The following is an 11,922-nucleotide window of genomic DNA, read 5'->3' on the forward strand; positions in this document are numbered from 1 at the left end:
AGAGTTAAGTAGGTACAGGAGAAAAAGAGAAGGCAGTGGGGAGATTACTAGTTGAAGGTGTGGGTTGGAGGGGAGGGGGGGTTGTGTTGTTTAGCTAGTGATAGTATGGCTTGTATGAAGTGTGTGTTGAATGAGGTAGCAATATTTTCAGAGGAGTGAGGGATGTTAGAAGGAGGGATAGTGACTTTACCTGGGTGGAGGATGGAGTTTATGGAGGACCATAATTGTTTGGGGCTGTGTTGGGAGGAGTCTAGGGCAGACTGGTAGTATTGGAATTTGTCCTGTTTTATTAGCTTTTTGACTCTATTGCGTAGTTCTAGGAATTTCTGTCTAGTTGAGGGGGTTTTGGTTTTGCGCCAGTGCTCCCAGCCTTTATCCCTGTTTTTCATTTCTGACTTAGTAGTTTTCTGTAGCCATGGGGAGGGTTGTGCTTTGGTTCTGGAAGGTCTTATGGGGGCATGGTAATTAAGGATGCTCAGGAAGGTAGTATTAAAAATTTCAACTGCGTCATCAAGACTGAGGTACTTTAGAGGATGCCAGTTACATTCTTTGAGGGTTGAGATGAATGTGAGTGGGTTAAAGTTTAGTTTTTTAAGTATTTGACAGTAGATGACAGGTTTAGCTTGGTATAGGTATTTTTCAAGTAGGAATGTTGGGGAGTGATCACTGAGGCTATCTGATAAGCAGCCTGTTATATACGACTGGGGGCTCTTACTGACTAGTATCCAATCCAGGGTAGTGTGCTTGTTGGAGTTTTAATTTATCCTGGTTGGTGACTGGGCTAGTTGGGTGAAGCCATGAAGGTTTACATGATGGGTTGGATGGTTGCCAGAACAGGATTGCCAGTCAATATTGAAATCACCTAAAATTATAGTTTCTTGGGGGAGATGGTGGGTAGACCAGCTGAGGAGGTTTTGTAGTGGAGGGATGTTTTGGCCAGGTGGGAAGTAGCATCATATTATGGTGATGGTTTTACCTCTTTCTTCCCCATCACACCTCCAACATTTGCTGTCTGCCTGAGAAACAATTCTCTGGAGTTTGCTTGGGGTATATAAATATCTATGCAGACATTTCCAGGCAAAGATCCTAAATCTTATAGATTTTGTTGCAAATCTGGAAGCATACATATCTTTCCATTGCTTCTTTGTGAATTGCTTATCCAGTCTCTCTTCCCAATCCTTCCTAACCTCCTCTGATTGATTCTTATAGTTATCATGCAACATTTTATATGCTCTACTAATTATTCCTTTTTAATGGCAACTTCTTTTCTAGATTCTACTAAATACTCTACCAGTGCTGGTCTTTCATTTAGGACCCCGCCTATTTCTTTCTCTTTGCCTATACTCTGATATCAATCTCTGATAGGGAAGGCAATCTCTAACCTGCAGTCCAAATACATTCTTGGTGTCTTTCCATTTTATCATCTTTTTCTCTCTAGTTATTTGCTCCCAATACCCTGGTTCCTTTGCCAGTTTTCTACAATAAATTCCAGCCCCCTCATGCATACTGTCTATATCCCTAATTGCAGTCATCCCTATTGGCAGGGTCTCCCTTTTCCAATCACATATTGACTTATTCTTAGAATACTTTCTGCTACTTTATGAATATAATATTTTGTATGATTATTGTTACTTTCCTTAAAGGCCTGAATCCAAAATCACAGTCTCTCCTTGTTTCTTGAGCCCCCCCCCCCCCCGTTTCATCATCAACATCCCTTCCCACTTTGAAAGGGAGATTGAGCTTCTGCTCATGTACATCACTGATTCAATAGAAGGATAGTTGAAATCTCCCATGACCAAGGTGTTTGGCTCTATAATGAGTGAGTCAAGCAAGTCCAGGTAGGCGGTGTGCTTCTCATCATTCATGGGGGAGGAACTGTAGCTAGCAATGATGTGGTAGGGTGTTTTACCTGTAGTTATTTGGACCTGGAGTAGCTCAAGAGAGTCGTACTGTTTAACCAGTCTCAAGGTGTATTTGGATTTAATGAACATGGATACTCCTCCACCTTTGGTTCTTTCACACTCGTTTTGAGGTCTGGACATGTGGAAGGCATTGTAGGCTTGCACGGATGAGGAGCTGTCTGCAGCCTTGAACCAAGTCTCAATGACTGCATAGATGTCAGCATCTTCCAGGTGAGTAGAGCTTCTGGGGAGTGCAGTGTTCTGTAGCATTAAACAGCATAACCTTGAGGTTGTCTGTAATAGGTTTTTTACATCAGAAGTTTTGTTGTTTTGGTATTCCCTAAAAAGGGCACTATGGGGAGACAAGCATCTTTGCCAGTATTCAAAAGCCTAGAGGAGACAGGTGAAGACCATCTCTGGCAAAGCAGCCTGGTCTGTCGGACATGTCTTCCCAGGCTGACAGATACTGGATCCCCCGGGACTGACAAGACAAGCTAAGCTAATTGTTGAAGTCAATCATTTTTTGTTTATATTGTGGCATCATCCTGGGTGAAGGTAGAATGCTATTTAGGGCTAGGGAAAAACCTGCTTGGGACACATAATCTGAGAGTTCAGTCATGTCTCTCTTCATGTAGTCCAGGGAGGTACATCTCAAGTCATTCACCCCCAATATGTACTATGACAGAGTCCTAACGGTAATTGCTTTTGAGTGACTTGAATGTCTGCACATTTTGACGGATCCTGGCACCTGACAGACAGCTGACTGTGACCTACACCTTGTCCAGCCTGGTGAGAGGGACATCTGTGTGTCTTACTATGGAATCTCCTATGACCAGGACATTTAGTTTTGAGCTGTTTTGCCTTAGGGGCTTATTTGCTGAGACACTGGTATGTGTGTTATGTGTAGTATATTTTGGTTGTGCTCTAGTATGTGTGAGTTGTTTGCGCTTGGGATTTCTCTGGTCTTTTGGTAGGCTGTTAGTGAGTACCTTCGCATATGTGGGTTTATGTGCCATGACTTTATCTTGTGTGAGTTGAGAGGTATATGTGCTGACAACCTATTTGATGCCTTGTTTATTGTTACATGAGAGGACTTATTCCAGTTTCATAGTATAGTTATTATCTTTCACATACTGTATTTGTTTTCTGTAGGAGCAAACAGATGTCAGTATACATGAGGCAATTACAACATTGCCTCAGGATGCCCATGTCAGTCAGGTTCTCAGGAGAAATGTTGGGAAACTGACTGTCCATTGTAGCATGTTAAACTGGAAGTACTGTTAGGTGGTGAGCAGGTTAGATCAGCTTTTGCTCTAGAGTTAACAAGGGGACTTATTCTATTGAGGATTAAGGATTAAAAAGTGTGGCAATGCAGCTCAGCTGAGTTGCCCACAATGCAGCAGGGAAAAATGGAAGGGTTCCACTAACTGTTCTCTAGGGAAAAAATTGTATTTAGGCATTTGCTTCTGTACAGGGCATCTCTAACCCCCGTTACATGGTGCACAGCTATGTGCAAACTTCTTCTTCTTCTTTCGGCTTTTCCCAGTTAGAGGTTGTCACAGCGGATTATCTGTCTGCTCATGATTGGCAGTGGAGTTTTACAGTGTCGAGTTGCCAGCCCGGTGCCCAACATTCCACAGAAGGCACACACATGCATGCACGCACTCACACCTAGGGCTAATTTGGAGTGTCCAATCCACCTACAGCATGTCTTTGGGATTTAGGAGAAAACCGGAGCACCCAGTGAAAACTCACGCAACTACAGGGAGGACATGCAGACTCCGCACAGAAGGCACCCCAGCCAATGATCAAACCGGAGAGCCTCTTGCTGTGAGGTGGCAACACTAACCGCTGCACCACCACTGCTGCCAAGCTATGTGCAAACACAAGACTTAATTACAAGTGAATTTAAACAGTTTTAAAATAAACTACCAATAGAAAAGCCCCACACAAAGCCTTATTCCAGCAATCCCCAACTCAGATGGGTCTTGAGCTACACACTTCCGCTACAAGGGTGCAGAGAGACTCTCTTAATGTAAGATGGTTGGTTTTAGTGCTCAAGTAATACCAAACAATCCAGATTCAGCAAGTCTGAATCTAGCCTATACTATATAAGGGTTACACGTTAAAAGATCGAATGTTTCAAACATCGAACTGCATATGGTCGAGACCATATGCTTGATGTTTCAAAACATCAATCTTTTAACACGTCTAAAAGTAAAAGACAAAAATTAGGTAGAAGACTGTAATGCAGGGGGGCAAGCCCCCCTGCACCCCCCACACCCCCCTACTTAAATATACCAACTCTGAGATTGCGCTTCAGCAGGGAATAGGAAAACTTTCCATTCCGCGCTGTATTCTCAGTGTAGCACAATCTCGGAGTTGGTATATTTAAGTAGGGGCATGCAGGGGAGCACAGCCCCCCTGCATTACAGTCTTCTACCTAATTGTTGTCTTTTACTTTTAGACATGTTAAAAGATCGATGTTTTGTAACATTGAGCATACGGTCTTGACCATATGCAGTTCGATGTTTCAAACGTTCGATCTTTTAACATGTAACTCTATATAAGACAGAAGTAACGATAATACAAAGTGCAGAATGAAACAGTCACAGCAGCAAAAAAAAACAGTAAAAATGAAGCTGCAGTTCAATAAAATACAGCTCACAAAGTGTAATACAGAATTAAATTATACTTATTTTTAGAAGATTTCAGTGGATGCCTTGGATTTCTGTTCAGATGCACTCCAGACCTCTGGCTAAGAATGCCAAACTCTGAGCAGCTCCTGTAAACTGAGGTTAAACCTGTGCAAATGCAAGACTTAAATACAAGCACATTTAACGGTTTTAACACAGACTACCAATAGGAAAGCCCCACACAGAGCCTTATTCCAGCAATCCCCAACTCAAATGGTCTTGAGCTACACACTTCTGCAACAAGGGTGCAGGGAGGCCCTCAAAGTAAAATGGTTGGTTTTAGTGCTCAGGTGATACCAAACAGTCTAGATTCAGCAAATCTGAATCTAGTCTATGCTATTTAAGGCAGAAGAAGCAATGATACAAAGTGCAGAATGATGCAGTCACAGCAGCAGCAAGAACACTAAAAATGAAGCAGCAGTTCTATAAAATACACTTCAAAAAGTGCAATACAAACTCAAATTATACTTATTTTTAGAAGATTTCAGTGGATGCCTTGGATTTCTGTTCAGATGCACTCCAGACTGCTGGCTAAGAATGCCAAACTCTGAGCAGCTCTGGTAAACTGTGGAGGTCACAGACCTTTCTAATGTAAAATAACTGGTTTGGAGCCCAAGTGCTTAAACCAGAAATAAGACATTTTCAGAATAACAGACATAATCAGCCTTCAACCAGCAATTCCCAGCTCAGAAGGGTGAAGGCTACCCTCTCTTCCCACAAGAGTGTAGACCACAAACCTTCTTGATGTAAAATAACTAGCCTGAAGCCCAAGAGCTTAAACCAGAACTAAGATGGTTTTAGAATAACAGACACAATGAGCCTTCAACCATGCAATTCCCAGCTTAGAAGGATGTAAGCTACCTCTCTTGCCATAAGACTGTAGATCACAAACCTTCCTTATGTAAGATAACTAGTGTGAAGCCCAAATGCTTAAATCAAAACTGAGAGGCTTAGAATAACAGTAACAATGTAATCAAGCTATTAACAAGCAGTAATAAATACAACTGAACACTTAAGAACAAGCACCAAAAAGCAAAATAAAGTAATAAAGTAGGAAGAAGCACAGATACAATAAAAGCACCTGAATAAAGTGCACATTTATTTGTATTTTGGAAGCTATTAAGTTTGAGTTTGTTAGAGGCTATGGACAGCAATTTGTAGGCTATACTAGTGCAGCTCCACAAATATAAACCGCATGTAGTCTTAGGATAATATGTCAGTGGCGCTGAATGCAGTAATTTTTGGACATGTTAAAAAGAACTTTAGAAAGAGTTAATCATGCAATTCTTATACAAAATTAAGCCATTTAGATCTACAGAATGTTCCATTAAATCTCATTTGGGGTTATTATTGGAATTAACATGGCAAGTAAGGCTGAAAAGTTAGTTACACTGGAAAGGGTACTTAAAATGGGAATCCTTACCTGTCCAGCCTCTATATACTATACAAGAAGTAGCGAATTATGAGAGCTGTGGTTTACCAGCTACACTGGTGACATAAAAATATTAATATTAATTATTGGGTCAGCAGGTGTAGACAGAATTTAAAGTTCATAAGTATTAGTGATTGGGCAGGTGAGAATTGTAACATTTTGTTACATTTTTTCTTTTCTGTAAGCTTTTTCTGTCCTTGTCAGCCAGCCATCAACCACTCCTTCTACCAGCCTTTTTTTTATTTTTCCCACTCCATCAACCTCCTCCCTCTACCTTCCTTTACCAAATCAGGCCTTTAATTTCATCAAGGGTGAAAGCCAGGCATCCCCAGGCTAGGTAAGACTCCTATCACTCATTTGTTCCTGCCATTCATTATCCACACTATGAAAGTCAAGTATTAGGGAGCAGGCCAGCTTTCAGATCTAATGGAGAAGCCTAACCTACTCCATGGAGCTCCTAAGATCAGCAGCAGTAGCAGCTCCCTTGAACTCAGCTAAATGCTGCCTACTGTGAGACACATGCTGCTGCATGCAGACTTCTGTAGCCAGTGCGCCTACAGAGGGGCAAGTTTGTGCTTGACAGAGCATTGTTTCATGGATGTAATACCTACTATTCGATTTATGTATCACCCAAGTGGCAAACCACAACTACCCCCCTCCCTCCCTCCACCCAGGATGGCCAAGCCACCCAATGCAGTCATCCCCCCACCTGGCTCATTCATCATGAGTCACTAACTGAACTCAGGTCAGGGCTTCCTCCTTCTACAATATGGAGCAGGGCTCCCCTAACATCAGTCTTCATGCTATACCTTTCCTCTATGCAGGAGATACACCTGCACAAGGATGTGAGCTGACTAGAAGGGACTTTCATTCAGGCATCCATGGAAGAATTTTGTGCCTTTGCCTGAATTTCTTTCCTCTGTGCATTACCAGGGCAAGAGAGTGCCCCTGTCCCAGCAGCCAGAGCATCAGGCTTCACTGTCCCAAGACTGGGGCCATCTGTGTTTCAGGAATGGACCAGAACTGTTCTCATGCTCCAGAATTACATGACACCCCTGCCCCAGGACCACATCATTACAGATGCAGGTTGCATGGACATTCCTCATTCTATGAGGTTAAGAAGTAAATATTACTTATTACAGTTAAAATAAAATTGGATGAGCACGTGGGAGTACATGCAGATCATGTATTATAGCATGGGTTGCCCTCACCCCTGCATGTCTGACATGGGCACCCATATCTTGTAAAGGTTGACAGCCTTCCTTTGCATGTCCATTGTTCTTACTCGCATGTTCAGTGAAGGCTACCATCACCAACTTGGTAGCATGAAGCCCATAGCTGTAGTCTTCACTGCCATATGTTGCCCACAAGCCTGTTGGCAGTGAGCATAGGAGACCTGAACCACCCACCTCAACCCACGAGGCGGATGAGCTGGCATGAACTATTCATTCCTACCTTTGTCCCACCTGACTCTACGAGCACCCCTGCTGCTACTCAAACTTGGATTGCCTTGGCCATAGTCAGGGCTTATCTTCGTACTCCACAGAGCTGGGTAGTAGCATTTTAACATTAAGAAATCTGTAATAATTATCATGGATAAATTGAAAATATTAATTAATTTAAAGATGCCATAAGAGTCATTACATGTTGTTAGGAAATATAACACTGGTCAACTATTAGATACGGCTTGTACAGCATTTTAAAAAATAACCATGACCATTACAGTGATTGACCAGAAGAAGACAGGCACACTTCTGTTGTTTTTTTTTTTCTTATTCTTTTTTTAAGCTGGACTGTTGACCATTTGGCTCAGTTATTTTTATTAATGTATAAACATATCATTCTTGGAGTATTGTGGCACACTGCAAAGCAATCCCTGCAAATAAAGTTCAGCAGGACATAGTGGGTATAAAGATGATAAACAAAGAAAGTCATGCAAATGCAGAAGTTAACATGAAGAGAGAGGATGTGCTGAAAAGTTGAGAGTGAAAGCATCCTGCTATCTGAGTATAGTGAAAATAATTGAAAATGGCTATACATATAGTACAACAAACAGGGTTACAAGAACAATAAGGCCCTACCCTTGCACTTTTTCCCTGTTATATGATAAGAGATTGGAACTGGAGGGGGAGAGTTATTTCCAAGTCCAAAATAGGGGATGTAATAACAACAGTTCAGAGTTAGGTTGGGAGAGGCAAAGAATTGCTTTAGCCAGTATATCTGAAACACTTTGTTTTTCTTTAGAAAGTGAGAATGAAGAAACTTCTTAAAAGAAGTGATATTTGCAGCTTGTTTGGTGGAGCAAGTTTAGAGAAGAACTTATGGCAACAAGGTTAAAGGATGGTCAAAAAAGAAGAGAGTTAGAATTCTGAGGGGAATAGTTGGAGTTTTCGATATGCAAATTACTGAGCAGGGGACAACAGTATCCTTGATTAAGGAGTTTGTAGGCGAGAATATTTAGAAGAAGTGAGGTCCTGTCGGTCACTGGTAGCCATTTTCCTTTCTGAAGCACATGGCAATGATGTTCAGTTTTACTGGAGAGATAGATAAAATAGCAGATTTGATTTTCAGCTTTTTAAAGTTGAGTGCAATTTAGTGAAGATCCCAGGGTAGTGATAGGCAGGCCATATTGAAGCCTAGGTAGGAGAATGTTAATGGTTATGGCTCATCAAACCTCTACAGTAAGAAGATGACAGATTCTGCAGGATAGCCTTGGCGGAGATAAAACATTATAAATCTGAGTTTAATATATTTGTGAAAGGAGAGATACTGGTCAAATATAAGGTATAACTATCTCTATTTAGTGACAAAGGATAGGGAATCTGTTGGATCTGTAATGGTAAGTTTGTGAACTGGTTTTAACATCCCAAAAATCATTAACAAACTTTTTGTAGTACTGACTAGAGGTTTATGTATATGAAGCCAACTTGAAATGGACATAAATTTTGTCTGAAGTTTATTTTATAGCTCAGAAGGAGTCTTATTACCTTTAAGTAGAAAAATATCATTAGCAAAGAGGAAGTAGCTAATTTGAGGGAGATCCCAAAGGTCATTAAGGAAGAAAGAAAAGAAAAGTGATCCCAGGGCAGAGCTTTGAGGAACACCGTTTTGAAATGAACCTGAAATAAGGGTGCTATTTGGTACAATTAAAGTGAAGGTGTGATTGGAGAGAGAGAATTTATAAGCCATTTCACTATATCATCAGAGAATTCTGAGTTTTTAAAACAGGAGAGAATGATCAGCCAATCAAAGGCTTTGCTAAGTTCAGGAAAGATACTACCCGACATTTTACTTTGCTCCATAATGGAACAGATCTGATCAATAAGAGAGAGGATGGCAGTAGCAGTGCTGTCACTGGGGCAGAAGCCATGTTGTCTCTGACTTAGAATGTCATATTTGGTACTGTATGCAAGTTTTTGATTGTAGATGATTTTTTTCAAGAATTGTGGTGAGGGGACAGAGAAATAGGGTGATGGTTACTGCATGTAGCAGAAGAGGGTTTTTTGGTAAGGGAATAACAACAGCATGCTTGAAGCTCTGGGGTAGGACGCAGTAGCGAGGGTATGGTTGAAAATGAAGGCATGATGTTTGCTTAGTAATTTGCCTTCAAGACTAAAATGTCTACATGCATTTTCTCTAAAAGTTTTTTTTTTTTCAATTTCAGTCTTAGTAATAGCCATAAAATAAAAACAGGGGTACTGTAGATATTTATGTAATGGGACTAAAGGTGAAAAAGTTGGGGGTATCCGGAAAATAAATGGTTGTTAGCAAGAGGTGGGTTGCTGATGTTATCTTTAAATATCTGTGAGAAGAGAGATGGAAAGTTTTAGAAGAGTGCAGATTTTGGAAAAAAAAGAGAAGAGGTAGAGAGTTCTTCAGATGACTCTAGAACTTCTTGGGATGACCTACTGCTGTCATTTAGATTTTTTTCTACACTATTCAGCTTTGTCCTCATTTGTAACTAATCTGGATTCCTTTCTGAGATTAAGAATTAAGTTCAGATTTTCGGTATTTGTGAGGGTTAGATTTCCAGTCAAACCAGGATCTGTCTTTAAAATTTAATGTCACTCGATACTCAAATAGTTTTTATAAGGAAAAGCCAGTCTTGAATGGGGTATACTATGTTGTATGATGTGGAAGGAGTCGAAACTGGATTAGCACAAGAACAGAGAGGGGCCCAAAAGATGTTATCAAGTTCAGAGATGAGGATGTTGCTAGAGTTATCTCGTGTGAGTGTGGTCTGTATTATCTAGTAAGGGCTTTTCTTAATTTTAAGGGACCATGAAGAATCTATGGGACTGGTTATGGTGTTTGCTGTACTGCAGGATATTAGATATGTGGAATCCATTAAGTTAAGAGAATAACATTTTGGAATGTGTACTACTGCAATTTATAGTTTAACATGGCCTATAAGAAGCAGTTGCACAAGAAGCCATTTAGAAGTCTTGTCAAAACTGTGGATGTTTTTTGCAATTGAAGTGGGAGAGTGGTTGTCATTATTCCTTTCGAACAATGCCTTACCACCACCTTGTCAGTTAGTAATTCTATTGTCTGTAAATATGGTGCAGTTGGATGAAAAACACTGTGGAATATGAGATGATTCCTTTAGCCAGGTATCTGCAGTAGCAGTTCAGTTTCAAGGGCTTAGCTGAGTCCAGCATTCCATCTGGGGTCATTTTTTTTTTGAAGCTACAAATTCTGAAGTAGCTGAATGAGAGACATTTACTGTTATAGGTAGGGACAGAAAAAAGACAAGAGGAGGTTCTAGGTTGGAGTGAATATTACTGGATGGTAAGAGCAGTAGTGTAGCAAGAATTAGACTTGAAGTTTCTTTTTTATTTTTTTAACTTGTCAGAGTTTCTTGATTGATTTGAGTATTCTGTAGGAATATAGAGTATGAAAAGTGAAAAGTAATAATTAGTAATTTATTATTTAGGCAAGGTACAGCATGAAGATATGTGGACCACAAGACTGGTATATGTCTACTGGTTTATTGATATGAGCCTTGGCAAATACTGTGGGCATACCAGACAAGATGTCCTTGTATTGTGGATATGTAATGGCAGAAAGAAATAGTAGTGAGACAATCTAGTCATATTAGCATGGGAACGGCATGATCCCAAAAGCAAATGAGTAAGAGGTAGCAATCTCCACAGGTAAGTAAGACGTATGATTTAAGGACTAGCAGTATATTCTATTGCAGAATAGACAAGAGGCAAACATGATTACAGGAATGTGTGATGTGGATGGTAATAGTATTAGGGACAGAAGGTTTAGTGATGCAGATGATTGGTTATGGAAGGTAAGGGGAGGGGCTTAGAAAGTATAAAGGAAATAATGTAGGGGTTGATGAGACTACGGGAAGGGTATGGGAGCAGCTTTGCCTAGTCTGTCAGAGAAAAATCAGTGAAAGTCTGAGAAGCCACAAAATAACATCCACAGAAGGCACTCCAATCAAGGACATATTTATTTAACGCTTTTGTCCAAAGACTTCATCAGAATAACATGACAAAATATCAGCCAAGCTTACATACTGTTCTACATACTCAATTAAACAATTAATTGAACAAACAATTAAAATCTAAAAACTTCAGTAAAGCAACATTACACAATATGACACATATACTTATAAAAAGCATTTAATAAATGTGACATCATTGATTCCAGGATGCTTATCTGCTTGTAGCCTAAGCTGCCAAAAGTTTTTCTCCTCAAAAGCAATTTTTTATAATCACCACCCCTTACATCCCCAGGGACTGAGACTAAGACAAAGAAATGAAACTGAAATCTGCACAAACAGTAGAATGTTTATAAAGAGCATTGTTAATTTCACAATGTTTAATGCTATACAGATGTTCTCTTTTCAAGTGCACACCTGCCATACATGAAGAAA

Source organism: Protopterus annectens, chromosome 7.part0 (genome assembly GCF_019279795.1).
Source record: "Protopterus annectens isolate FY-2018-M chromosome 7.part0, PAN1.0, whole genome shotgun sequence".
Taxonomy (NCBI): domain Eukaryota; kingdom Metazoa; phylum Chordata; order Ceratodontiformes; family Protopteridae; genus Protopterus; species Protopterus annectens.